At 43.4% G+C, this 14482-nt stretch overlaps 1 protein-coding gene across 1 annotated transcript in view; it reads right to left on the reverse strand.

The window, feature by feature from the left end:
- Positions 1-3842: 3842 nt before the first annotated feature.
- Positions 3843-14482, reverse strand: part of BUB3 (BUB3 mitotic checkpoint protein) — an 80197-nt gene continuing 69557 nt past the window's right edge. Inside the window, exon 9 of the transcript XR_013824164.1 lies at positions 3843-3936. The gene's annotated coding sequence lies outside the window, so the exon portion shown is untranslated. The remainder of the gene's footprint in view (positions 3937-14482) is intronic.

The raw sequence follows: 14482 nt of genomic DNA on the forward strand, positions 1-14482 counted from the left end.
TTTGCCATTACCTGACTTTGTTTCTCCTATTACTTTTAGGTATTCATCAAAGAGAGAACATGCTCTCTTAATGGTATATATATTCCGTGAGAGTGGAGGAGGGGGTATGTAGGAGAAACAAGTTTTTCATCCGAAAAGAACATAAGCATCTGCCCCGCAATGAACTTCACTGCTCTTGAACTCGTCAATTCTTTTCTACCTCTTCATTCAACACGATGCTAAAGGCATAACCTGAAAAAGGTGTGATGAGAAGAGGTACTGAGATCCACTAAAGGAAAAAGCACAATAGTTAATCATCTCTTCTCTGGCATCCTGCCTACAAAATAAACAAGTTGAGAAGTTCTTCAATTTTTGTGACTGTAAGCAATGTGGTGGATTAATGTTCCTAAATGCTAGCACTGAATAAACGAATTCATTGTTAAGAAAGTTCTGGATGAGCCAGTAGCCAAGTACCATTAATTTCATTATTTAGCCTTGTTTGTGTCTGCTCTGGGATACAGTGGGAGAGGAACATTGCCATGAAGAAACCCATTAAATACACCTACCTTTGTAAAATAATGCATTTCAAACTAAAGATTGACTATGCTTTTCTTAAAGAACCCAAAATTCTCAGTGGCCCTACCGAGATATACAATAACTTTCTCAGAAATCACATTGGCACATAGCTGCTAAAAACTCTTCAGTGAATGTTTAAAGAAGATACATCCACCTGGATGGATTCCTTAGAAGAGCCATTGGGATCACTGTCCGCCATGGTCACCCTCAGGACAGACAGACAGTGAAAGTCTCTAAATGTCCCTTTGCAGGGCTTCAAAGAGCTCTGGATTCAAGTGCAGGAAACCTGTCTTTAATATTTTCATTACTGCTCCCGATGCATTTCCAGTGTGGTTAATTCACACGCAGCATTTCACTCAACGGTATCCTCTTTGCAAATACTGTTTCCTATTCTTTCTTTCTTTCTTCCTGTCAATCTTCATCTAAATCTGAGCGCATTTTGTGCTGGTTATTCGCAGCAGTGTGGAAGCTTGGAAACATGGTCACAAAAGTACCACGTGCCTCTGGTCTGCAGCAAGCCTTTCTATTTGCTGGTTTAATCCTCCAGACTTCAGCCATTTCCCATTTGGTCCTTCACATCATCTCGGGCTAATCCGTCAAGCATTTTAGACAGCCAAGCCAATCTCCAGTTGCTGAGGACTTTCCCACAAGCACCGTGTCTGTTAATAAGATTTTCATTTGGAAAGATGCCAGGGCGTCCATGTTTTCTATCGTAAATAAATACTATGATTTAATAGCTTCAGGTTTTGTTTAATGTTAACGCCAACTATTTAAGAAAAAAAAAAAAAAGATCCTCAAATGCCTGGCCCGACAGTGAAATGCCCCACTGACAGCTATTTGCAAGGGTAATGTTGTGGAAAACAACATCCATCTTGGAAACAGGTTCATTAGCCCCATCTAGCTGACCTCTCCACATAATGTTGTCAAATGTGACGGGCTTCAGATTATTGGGAATATGGAGATCAATAAATATGCAACACCGGCGCTTAGAATGCTTCTGGCATTGGAGCCATACAAATGCCATCTAACATGGCTCAGAGTCGCTGTCATCTGTCACACCAGCTAGTAAATAGACAAGCTTAAGGGGAAGGCTGTCCGTAATGGTAAAATATATGGGTGAAGATGAATTAGACAGGCAGTGTGTAGTCAGAGTTCTGATGCATGAAGGTTCCAAGTGAAAAACCCTAGGCAAACACTCTGGAGCAGGCTGCCTTCTTAGGGGAATCGATGCAAATGCTTGCCGCATGGTCAAAAGCTGCTCCATGGCCCTGCTTCTGTGTTTTTTATGTCAGCCGCCAAGGGAGTTTTCTCTGCATCTGGGATGCTTGGTAGAAACGTGGAGTATCCCGAGTGCATTTCTGTACACCATGAGGGAGCCAGATCACCCACTCCCCCCAAATACCTGTGCGTGTGAACCGCACGATGTCCTTCTGTGTGATAGCAGCCCAAGGCCAAAGAAAGGGCCTGCACTGTCCAATTACTTTAGCCTCAAATGCCTACAACTTTGGGTCTACAAGAAACAACCTGGTTGAACTGCTAAAGGAAACTTCCACCCCAGCTGGTGGACATCAAATTGCCCAGATAATCAGACCTTTGGGAACCACTTCTGTTGACGACGTCTCCATCGAGCCACCCCCTTCTAAGATCCCTACCTGCCGCCTGCCCAGTCGGCCGGAAGCCGACCGACACTGCCCAACATTTGTACCTATCACTACCTGAAGATCCCTTGCTCTGTCCTCAGTAGTGTTTTCCAGATTCCCCAGAACAGGCATCCCTGTTCATAAACCCTCTTCCCCCTCCAAAAAGTGCTTGAGTCCAACCACGTCCATCATTAAATTAAAGCAACTTAAAGAAAAGCAAATTCTTGAAACAGCAAGCACAGAGGATGTAAGCCACACGTATACATATATCCAGACACCCAGCGCCGGAACAAACACGTTCCTCAAACCCGAGTAATGTCGATGACCAATGATGACCAGCATGCTTCCACCCCTCTATGTTTTAAGAAATGTCACTCTTCTCTATGGAAAGAAGAACAAACAAGAAGCATAAAGGTATTTTTGAAGTACACTGTTAGGAGGTACTTGGCTAGTAATTTGCAGCCTAGGTACACACCATACCTTTTAGCACGGCTATTTATCTCTCAGGGAGAATGCTGCCATACTTACGATAAAGGCTCTGTTGGACCTCTTCATCAATAGCAAACCTTTAAGCACAGCACATCTCATAAATAGGAGTTCCACTAACACAGACTTCAAAAGGATAGAACTTGATAATTCAAAAAGAGCTATATTAAGTGTTCCAGCAGTCCCTCCATAAAAGCTGTTGTATATTCCAAACGCCAGAGTCCTTCAAGCAACATGACAGGTCTATTAGAATAATGGCAGGGGAAAGCATAATTAGAAGTAATCATTGGCTGGAAAGGAGCTAGTTGTTTTTGTAGAGCAAAATGCCGCTCTGAGCCCCGTGGAAAATGCAGCCAGAGCAGCGGCAGCGAGAGCAGATAACCATCGAAAATAACCATGGCGCAAACCCTGTACTATTTATTTCTATTTATTAAGAACTCTTTGTATACCTTAATGTTTTCCTGGTGAAATCATCTTAATTTGAGCCCACATTTTCTTTGGATAAGATTATCATGTAATTGCTACTTACTGGCCACTGTTTTCTATACATTTGTTGGTCAAACAGTTAGGGTGTCTGTCTTTTCCAGCCTGACAGAGATCGTTCCGTCAACCAGGGGCTCCTGGTTGGCTCTATGGAGCCATATTGAATATACACCATATCCCAAAAGACGAAGAACGTTTGGCTAAGCGTTAACTTTTTAATCCATAGATTAGTGACTCCAACTGTCAAAGGACTGGGCCATTTCCCCCTTAGAGGTGGCAAAGGAGGAGGCATCTGGGGGCTATTTCCCTACGGAAGGGACTGCATCCGACACCAGGAACCCCATTCACCTGGTGCCTTTTTTTAATCCTCCTCCTTAACTTTAAAATTTAGAATTTCCAAAATGCAGGGAGAATACCACACCCCAGCTGAGCCTTGTCAACAAGGCCAGGAGGGAGTCAGGGCAGGAGTCATTAGCCCTACTTTGCAGACATGCAAATTGAGGCTCAGGAAGGGAACGGGCTCCCCGGAGGTCCCACAGTGGACTTTCTCCGCATGCCATCGTCCTGCCCTGACAGAATGCTTGCTTTGCCCCTGGTTCCCCATCTCACTTACCCTGTGGGACGCGCCCATGAAGATAAAAGCCACATACCTGGTGCTGTTGTCCAGGCGCCAGCCGGGTCTCAGGACGGAAACAGGCCACCCGCTCAGCCTTCAGACCGCAGGGAGGACGGGGCAGAGGTTCACACCCAACGTGGAAGGCAGCCTCGCTCTCTGCATAAAGAGAAATACAATCAAGTCAGATTCACCCGGGTCTTGGCATCATTCACTTACCTAACATTTATTGATCTATAGGCAGGGTACCAGGAGTGAAGGGAGGTGGCAGAGGAAGGGAGTAGAGAATGGGAGAAATAGAATGAAATCTAATATTTAGCCCAGATATGAGAAAAATGCACCTCTGACAACTCAACCTCAAAATAGTAGGTAGAGTTGACTTGGAGCACCCAGGACAGACAGGCAGCCAGTGAACCAGTGTTTCCAGGAAACACTGGAACTCTAGCACCTGCACCGACTTTCTAGCCTCCTGAATCTGAGCCACTGACTTAACCTCACTGAGCCTCAGTGTCTTCATCTGGAAAATGGGAGTAACAATACTGCCTGCCTCCAAGCGCTGTTGTAAAAGTAGATGATCCGCGTGACACCCCCAGTACAGTGCATGGCACACAGGAAGCGCTGATACTCCATAGGAAGCCAGAGGAGGGAGGGACCCATGGACTCTGACTCTTAGGAAAGACCCCCTGGAGGTGGTAGGCGGCCAGCTGGCCCTCAAAGGGTAGAGGGCAGTTCTCCACAAAGCAGCACCCCAGGCCTTGTCATGGTGGTCCAGAAACTCAACTGGCCTCCTGCCAGGGGCTCATTTCTAACAAAAGCCTGATAGAGACCCTCAGGTTTGCTGATATGTTTGCTTCTCATTTGGACTCCTAGCAACACTGTGTGAGTCGGGACTTTAACATCGTTTGGATTTCAACAGCATATCCCTGTCGGTTACAAAGTTGTAATTCACAACCCGGCTCCTCACCCACACTCAAAATATTCAAGCTTAATATTAATTTGGTTTTGAGATACGACACCAGGATATCATCAAAACAAGGTTAGAAATCCCAGTCCAGTGACTATATTTAGAATTTAGGCTATAAAGGGATTTCAGCTGGACGAGAGCTGGATCTTCCCAGCTTGTGCAATAAATTTCCAAAAATGCTTAGCAAGACTGTATCGTACATCCAATGCACACGCCGCAGAGATAAGGCACGAAGAAAGAGGATGGTGATGATGGTGGTGGTGGTGGTGATACGATGGTGACCATGATGACCACGCAAGAGGAGGAAAGGGCAGGCTCAGGGTTGGTTTTGAGAAAGGGATCCAGGTAGGCAAAGAACGCTGATCCATCAGTTCACATCAGGGTGAGTTATGAACGTGGGCCTGAGACCTGAGACAATGCGCTTTCCCAGCTTGTTCAGATTGAGGGGTTCAGGCTAGGCAAGCTGTGGATCTCCAAACCCAGAGATCTGTCAAAAGGATTTACCCTGGAGAAGATCATCGACCCCACCATAACAATTTCAGGCATATCTTGAGCTTGGAAAAGGTTCAAACAGCAGTTAATCCAAATAAGCAAGAATCTGTAACAACATTATTAATCCACACACCTCCTGTTTGACCGAACGCCACACGTGTCCCTGCCACTCGCTCCCTGGAAACTGGCACGGCACGTGTCCTGGCCCTCCCTTCCTTGGCCTCACAGTCAGGTTCGCAGGATGATTTCCAAAATCACCTCTTGAAGAAAAGTCTCATTACCCAGTGACATGTTGTAATCCCAACCAATGCTTCCAGAAAAGTTTCAATATCCATTACATTAGCTAACCTTAAAATTGAATACAAATCCATTTTAATCAATATGTTGTAATAAATAGATATTAAGGCACATGGCACTAATGTACAGGTAGACTAATTAAAGCGCCAGCATTTGCAGCACTCACATACCTCAATTTTCTCTACAAAATCCTTATTGAACCACTACCTTAAAAAAAAATAATTGCATTTGCAATTAGAAACACTGAAGTTACATTATCGATTTTCTGCTAAAAACCTTTTTAGTAAACAAGCACAAACTACATTCATTAAATGTAAGTGCTTGGAGCTATGGTGTGAAATTCAATTCAGCCATTATCATGAATTACACTGATTATTGCTGTAATTATTTTCTCTTGGATACAACCGCATTTCTGTCCCTTGCTAGTTCTGTTGGACATATAACCATGTTCATTTTATAGCTAATAATACTCATCTGTAGTCCCAGCAATTACTATCACTTATACAAATCATCAAGTTAAGCTCCGGGTACCTAGTAAGATTCAAAGAAATTAAGTAAAACATCCTTTTTTTTTTTACCCTTTAAATAACTAATAGCATTAGAGAACAAGGGAAATTACAGATGTTAACTGATTTACATTGCAAGCTTTAATCTCCTGTACTTGACTCGTCAGAAATTTCTGCTGTCCTAAGCACACATTTTGAGAAGAAATCCACCAACAGACTTTTTTTTTTTTAGAAATGAACAGTCGATGGATTGGATTACGGGTCTGAAGCATTCTCAGGAAGGAAAAAAGCCATGATCATTTGGGGTGTTCAAGAAAATAGATTCTGTATTTTAATCAGAGCAAAAAAAATGGCCTTGCATTGTATGTGTTTGTTTGTTTAGGTGTCTTATTAACTAATCAGATTCTTAAGAGAGAACACTCCACTTTAATTTTTCCTCCAGAGGCAGCTGTAGCTTTCCACAGTTTTTAAAGTGAATCCTCTAGGCGAAATAGATGTTTTCAAAGACCTCCTTTTCTCCCCTGGGGTGAGGGCACTGCACAGACAGGGCCAGGGTAAATGCATCTGGGCATATTCCCTCAAAGCGAGTATGATCTCTGGGGCTTCTGGTGGGGAACCACCTGCATGGGAAAACTGGTGGGGAAGAAAGAGGGAAGTCAGAGAGTGTGATTTTTAAAAATGTGTACGTGCATCTGTATATAGCGATGGAAACGGCATATTTCATCGCAAGAGGATTTGCAGACTATGATCTCCGGGCTGGGGACAGAACCCTCACCCACCAACCCGAAAGGCCCCTGTCCCACGTGCCAAGACCACGCTCCAGGGCCCTGACTTGAAGACCTCACTCACAAACAGCAGAATCACTTCTTCCCGTTAAGTTTAAGAGCGCTTTGGGAAGTGGGCTTCCTGGGCCTCCATGCTAAGCACTCCTTAGCCACCCTATCATCCTGGATTTATCTTTGTACTGCCCTCCCCACTGGGCACTGGAGGGCCCAGCTCTGGGTGAGACCCTGGGGTGAGATGTAAATGAAGCAGAGACACCCAGGTGGGAGACCTCAACCCCAGCAGAAAAACGGGAGACACCTTCATTAGGGGCCTCACCATTTTCTCAATAAGCAATGTTTTTGATTCACATTTTATACACCTCGCTTTATTTTTTTAGAGGTGGAGGAGGGAGGTACATAGCTTATAGAAATTCACAAACAAAATTTTATCAATTAAGAGAGAAAAAGTTAAGTGGGGTGCGGTGTGGAGTGGAACTAGGTTCCTGCACCCCTCCAAATTGCTAGAAGCTGGCCGCAATTTTGGCTCAGAGCTTCCTGGTGGCCAAAGCAAGATGGAAAACACAATCTTATGGATATAAGATTCACTGTTAGCAAAAGAAGAAATGTAAATTTAAAAATAAGTAAAAATCTTTTAGTGTGAAAAGAAAAATATAAGCAAAATCTGATGTTAAGATTCAGAAACCAAGAATTAAAGGCACCTTTTTAAAAAATCAGATATTACTTCTTTCCTAGATTTTTTGGGTTTTTATGTAATATAAAACTCTGAAGAGCATCCGTTGAAATTCTGATGCTAATCTTCACTATATGGAGAATAAAAAAGCAAGAAAACAGGACAAAATCATATTGTCAACACATCTTAAAAGCTGAACAGGACTTCCCTGGTGGCGCAGTGGTTAAGAATCTGCCTCCTGGGCTTCCCTGGCGGCGCAGTGGTTGACAGTCCGCCTGCCGATGCAGGTGACACGGGTTCGTGCCCCGGTCCGGGAAGATCCCACATGCGGCGGAGCGGCTAGGCCCGTGAGCCATGGCCGCTGAGCCTGCGCGTCCGGAGCCTGTGCTCCGCAACGGGAGAGGCCACAACAGTGAGAGGCCGGTGTACCGCAAAAAAAAAAAAAGAAAAAAAAAACCCACCTCCTGATGCAGGGGACACGGGTTCGACCCCTGGTCTGGGAAGATCCCACATGCCGCGGAACAACTAAGGCCGTGGGTCACAAGTGCTGAGCCTGCACTCTAGAGCCTGCGTGCCACAACTACTGAGCCCACATGCCACAACTACTGAAGCCCGCGTGCCCTAGAGCCCATGCTCCGCAAAAAGAGAAGCCACAGCAATGAGAAGCCCGCGCACCGCAATGAAGAGTAGCCCCCGCTCGCCACAACTAGAGAAAGCCCGCATGCAGCAATGAAGACCCAATGCAGCAAAAATAAACAAATAAATAAATTTATTTAAAAAAAAAAAAGCTGAACAGCTAGCTGTAAGACAGTATGTTTAACCACATTTAAAAACTCTAGGGCTTCCCTGATGGCGCAACGGTTGAGAGTCCGCCTGCCGATGCAGGGGACACGGGTTCGTGCCCCAGTCCAGGAAGATCCCACATGCCACGGAGCAGCTAGGCCCGTGAGCCGTGGCCGCTGAGCCTGCGCGTCCGGAGCCTGTGCTCCGCAATGGGAGAGGCCACAACGGTGAGAGGCCCGCGTACCGCAAAAAAAAAAAAACCCTCTAAATTAGCTGATTTACGTCATCGTTTTGAGATCATCAGAATTTTCCCAAAGGTGCTAAATGAATTTTCTGACCATCGTTGGCCATTTAAAGTATTAAATGATATCATGCATTCAGTGTAAAGAAGTCACTTTGCTATTCTAAAAGAAGTATTTAAGGATCTTTTTTTAAGGAATAACTTTTGCTTCTTCTACTATCTGCGAAATTACCAGCAATAATTGAATATAGTTTTGAAATGTTCAGAACTTAGAATCTCAGCACCCTCCTTGTAACTATTTTAAATAAATAGGCTTTGCTTTTTTTTTTTTAACCAATGTGATTGGGAGTTATGATATACAAATATCAAAGGAACCAGTAAAAAGAAGAGACAAGTGCCACTCTAAAAACAAGCAGAAGCACGTACTCTTGACTTGCACCCCCAGGGAAGAAAAGATTTTTAAAATGTTAACAATTTGGCTATACCTGGTTGTCTGTCTGGCTTGGGTGCTTCCTGTGGAATCACATTAAAGAATTCAATAGGCAGGCTTGAAAATTCAGAAAAGGGAAAATTAAATTCCTAGAGATAGTCAAGAATATCGTATTCATAAGGAGCCTTTTCCGCAGGAGCTTGGAAACATGTAATATAACCTTCAAAGTAAAAACGGTTTGTTGCATTAGTTCTGCTTAGCTGACCATGAATACTAATTGCAGGAAGAATTAACTGTGCCCAGTACCTGGGGGCAGGAACACACAAAAGTGACCGGGGAAGGCAAACAATGGAAAAGGTAAAAATGAACATCCACACCCCCATTCAACTCAACATGATCTGCAGCAAAACCCTAAATTACAATGAAGCCAGTATCTGCCTCTTGCCCCTCAGAGATTAGAAGAAAAAAGAGAGGCGGCTGCAGAGAGATTGGGTTTTGGGGGTAAAAATAATCCATGCTTTTGCTCTCATTTCTCTTATTCAACCTTTCTTCTTTGCCCAGTTGTGGCAATTCCTCCACAGGGTCAGGAACTTTATTCTCTGGGTCAAGTGTCCCATTTTGCAGGGTATCACCACGTGAGAAACAACTGTTTGGTGGAAAGAAGGCTTTGGGGTAAGGATGGGCTTGAATATGAATTTCAGCTCTGTAATTTACTAGCTGTGTGAACTTAAGCAAGTCACTAAACCTCTCTGGGCCTCAGTTTCCTCATCTGTAAAATGGGAACAATAGTGCCCAGATCACAGAATTCTGAAGATAAAATGAGAAAATATTTGTCAAGTGTCTGGTACATGAGAAATCCTGAACGCTACCCTCTGAATATTTCCCACAGACACAGAAGCTGCTAGAAATTCTTGCAACACACTCAGTATCCCTGCCCCTTCCTGGAAAGAAGAGCCTCTACCCCACCCCCAACCAGAGCTGATTGGCCAAATAAGAGCACCTGACATAGGCTCAACCAGCCAGATCCTCTCTCCCTGGAATGTGAAATTGGGCCTGAGGTTGTTGTTAGGGGCGGGAGCTGTGTGGTGGGCACTGGTGCTTTATGTCATGCACTAAAGTGAGAAAAAGTCAGTGTGTCCTCATATATATCAGATCCAAGAGCTGATTATTAAATCATAGGGAGTTTTTCAAGCCAAAATTGTTAATACAACCATTATTAAAAATTAAATTATATAAACTTATGTGTAAATAAACTATGTTAACTACAAAGGTAATGAATACTCATACTTCCTAATTATTTCCTATTATTTTATATTATTATGATGAATTTACATTTTATTTTATCTATGCTCTTGAGATTACTTACATCCATGTATCTTTACAGTGGAAACATTATACAATGGTGTGCTCCTGGGCACCTCTGCCCAGCCCCACCTTCATGTCGGCAGATTTGAATCAGCCACAATGGGAGTATTTACACCATGGAGGTTGGAAAACACTCCAAATCAAGGCGTTTTTCCCTCCAGAAAAGCTGGTTGTTAGACATTTACCAGAACAGCTATGGAGAAAACTTCTAAGTAGACGGGGAAAAAGTGAGGCAGTGGCTACAGGGAGCAGAGACAGAAGATGTGGAGAGAGTACAGCAAGTTTTCCGATTCCCAAGCCCACTCCTTTCCAGAGGTCGAGCTGCACTGATCTCAGGTTCCAACAAAACACACACACCCCACACACACACACAGACCCATAGCCTTATGGTAAATTCCTTTGTTAGGCTGAAACTAGCCCATGTTGGTTTCTGCATTCCAGTCTTAACCAATGAACGGGACATAAAATCAATGAGAACATTGCACTCTCTCTTTTGGGGTCATTTTAATCTATTCTTAGCTAAGCATAATAATAAAGCCCCTATCACTGGTCAGCCATTGTTGAGATTTTTTTTCAAATCTCTGTATAACATGCCATGTATCCTGGAGATATTCCTGCTACTTCTTGCTCATCACCAAGAGCAATGGTGCATGAGTCTCGACTGGATCCCACAGGCCCTCTCGGACTCCCCAGCAGTGCTTGGTGCTGCTCAGACTGACTTTTATGTAATTCCTCCAAGCTGTGCGTTAACTACTGTGACACCGCACCAATGATCCAATTAGCCCTTAAATGTTTACTTAAGAAAAGGCTCTGTTCATCAAAAAGACTGGGTGGCTGGTGGGCAACTAGAACATTTGGTGTACTAAGTGATCCGCGAGCTGGCTTTTCACATAGCAGACAGGCCAATTAGATTTTCCAGGAAGATAAAATTGCTTTTAATCTTGAAATTTCCTTCAAAGAAGCAGAAACTCCAACTGCTTGCTTGTTTTCCCCTTTTCTGCCTCCCTCCCACTTCCTCCACACCTCTCTTTGATAAATTTTCTTTCTTTTTAATAATGGTTTCCTGTCCAGTGAAGTCTGCATCCTCTTCAAATCTGTTGGTGATCGAGGTATTGAAATGGCAGATGCTCCCTAAACGGAAAAGAAAGGGTAATGACAGAAACGCATTCAGAGTGGTTCTCTGCACTGCGTTTGGCAGGTGAGATATCCTGGTGTCTGCACAGAAAAGTAAACTTGAACACAAACAGCCCATGAAGTACATGTGGTGATTTAAAAATTTATTGCCAGCTCTCACACATCTCCCACCATTAACTAACGCCTTCTGAGAATCAAGGTGATGGCTAAAATGTTCATCTCAGCAGCTGTCAAGTTCAGCTTCCTATCTCACCAAAATCCTAAACATATTCAAATTGCCATTTGCACATATGCCTGAATCAGGGCTTGGAAAACAAGTTATTTAACCTGCCATCTAATCTATCCAATAATCTGAAAACAGGTTGGTCCACATGGAAATTGTACATAAATATTTGAATTCATAGATGACAGTCCATTTCTCAAGAGTCATGAGGAGGACCACAGTTAAAAACATCTATTCAAAAGCTCACTTCTTCCCTTCAAGGCTTATCATTACTCACATATGTTTTCTATCCCGCTGTAATTTAGGTTTTTCTTTATGACAAGGGTCAGCAAACCAGCCATAGCGTGAATCTGGTCTGTCACCTATTTTTGTCTGTCCTGAGAGCTCAGAATGGTTTTCAGTTTTACATTTTTTAAAGCTTTTTAAAAATCAAAAGAGAGTTTATCACATATGAAAATGTTATGAAATTTGAATGGGACGCCAGGGGACCCATTAACATTTGGTGAACAAATGCATGGATTATCAGGAAATGTGTGTTGACGGCAATTGAGCTGGAGTAGATTTGTCTCCACCAGTAAGCCACCGGGTAATACGTATGACCTTCCTGTGCCCAAGCAGAAAAGCAAGAGAGCCTGGCCCCACCCTCAAGGTGCAGAGATCAACACACTCGAAAAAAATTAGTAAAGAGTAAAAGTAAATGACGTAAAGAATTCCTTACCACTCCCTATGTATGACCCCTCTGTTCCTTGTATGTCCACCCATCACAGCTCCTGTTGCTGTGGGGAGGCATTTATCTGTCTCCTGGGCTGGAAATAGTCATTCCTTTAGAGACCACTAGCTAGGAAACAGTGCCAAGTACTTCACACACAACACTTCTTTTAATCCTCACAGAGAACCGGTGAGGTAAGAGCTTTCATTATCCCTGTTTTGAGGATAAGGAAACTGAAGCACAGAGAGGTTCAGTAACTTGCCTAAGGTCACAAAGTAAGTAGCAGAGGCAGGATTCAGACTTCCTGAGAGTCTGGCTTCAGAGCCTGAGACATGGAATGTTACATTATAATGTAGCCATTTATATGGCGAGTGCTTTTGAAGCTGGTTCATGTCTTGGTCACCTTTGTATCATCAGAGCCTGGGAAATACCAGCATTCCTCATAGACGTTGCAAGTTTGGTTCTCGACCACCGCAATAAAGCAAATATCACAATAAAGTGAGTCACACAACTTTTTTGGTTTCCCAGTGCACAAAAGTTATGTTTACACTATTAAATGTGCAACAGCATTATGTCTAAAAAAGCAATGTACGTATCTTCATTAAAAAATATACTTTATTGCTGAATAATGCAAACCATCATCTGAGCCTTCAGCGAGTCGTAAACTTTCTGCTGGTGGAGGGTCTTACCTCGATGCTGACGGCTGCTGACTGACCAGCATGGTGGCCGCTGAAGGCTGGGGGGGCTGTGACAGTTTCTTAAACTAAGACAACAGTGAGGTTTGCTGCATCTCTTGACGCATCCTTTCAGGAACGATGTCTCCGTAGCCTGCAAAGCCGTTTGATAGCATTTTACCCATGGTAGAATTTCTTTCAAAATTGGAGTCAGTCCTCTCAAAACCTTCCACAGCTTTATGATCTAAATTTACGTAATATTCTAAATCCTTTGTTGTCACTGCAACAATCTTCACAGCATCTTCACCAGGAGTAGATTCCACCTCAAGAAACCACTTCCTTTGCTCATACATGAGAAGCAACTCCTCATCCGTTAAAGTTTAATCATGAGGTTGCAGCATTCAGTCACATCTTCAGGCTCCACTTCTAACTCTGGTTCTCTAGCTGTTTCCACCACGTCTGCAGTTCCTTCCTCCACTGAAGTCCTGAACCCCTCAGAGTCAGCCATGAGGGCTGGAATCAACTTCTTCCAAACTCCTGTTAATGTTGCTATTTGACCTCTTCCCATGAATCATGAATGTTCTTAATGGCATCTAGAATGGTGAATCCTTTCCAGAAGGCTTTCAATTTACTTTACTCAGGTCCATCAGAAGAATCACTATCTACGGCAGCTGTAGCTTTATGAAATGTATTTCTTAAATAATAAGCCTTGAAAGTCAAAATTACTCCTTGATCCTTGGGCTGCAGAATGGATGTTGTGTTAGCAGGCACGAAAACACCATGAATCTCTTCGTACATCTCCACCAGAGCTCTTCAGGTGCATGCACCAGGTGCATCGTCAATGAGCAGTAACATTTTGAAAGGAACCTTTTTTTTCTGAGCAGTAGGTCTCAACAGTGGACTTAAGCTATTCAGTTGTAAACAGATGTGCAATCATCCAGGCTTTGTTGTTCCATTTGTGAGCACAGGCAGAGTAGATTTAGCATAATTCTGAAGGGCCCTAGGATTTTCAGAATGGTAAATGAGCATTGGCTTCAACCTCAAGTTACCAGCTGTATTAGCCCTTAACAAGAGAGTCAGCCTGTCCTTTGAAGCTTTGAAGCCAGGCATTGACTTCTCCTCTCCAGCTATGAAAGTCCTAGATGGCATCCTCTTCCAATAGAAGGTTATTTCTTCTACACTGAAAATATGCTGCTTAGTGCAGCCACCTTCATTAATTATCTCAGCTGGATCTTCTGGATAACTTGCTGCAGCTTCTACATCAGCACTTGCTGCTTCACCTTGCACTTTGATGTTATGGAGACGGCTTCTTTCCTTAAACCTCATGAATCAACCTCTGATAGCTTGAAATTTCTCTTCTGCAGCTTCCTCACCTCTCTCAGCCTTCACAGAATTGAAGTATATACACTATTACGTATAAAATAGATAACTA

Source organism: Stenella coeruleoalba (assembly GCF_951394435.1).
Source record: "Stenella coeruleoalba genome assembly, chromosome: 16".
NCBI lineage: Eukaryota > Metazoa > Chordata > Mammalia > Artiodactyla > Delphinidae > Stenella > Stenella coeruleoalba.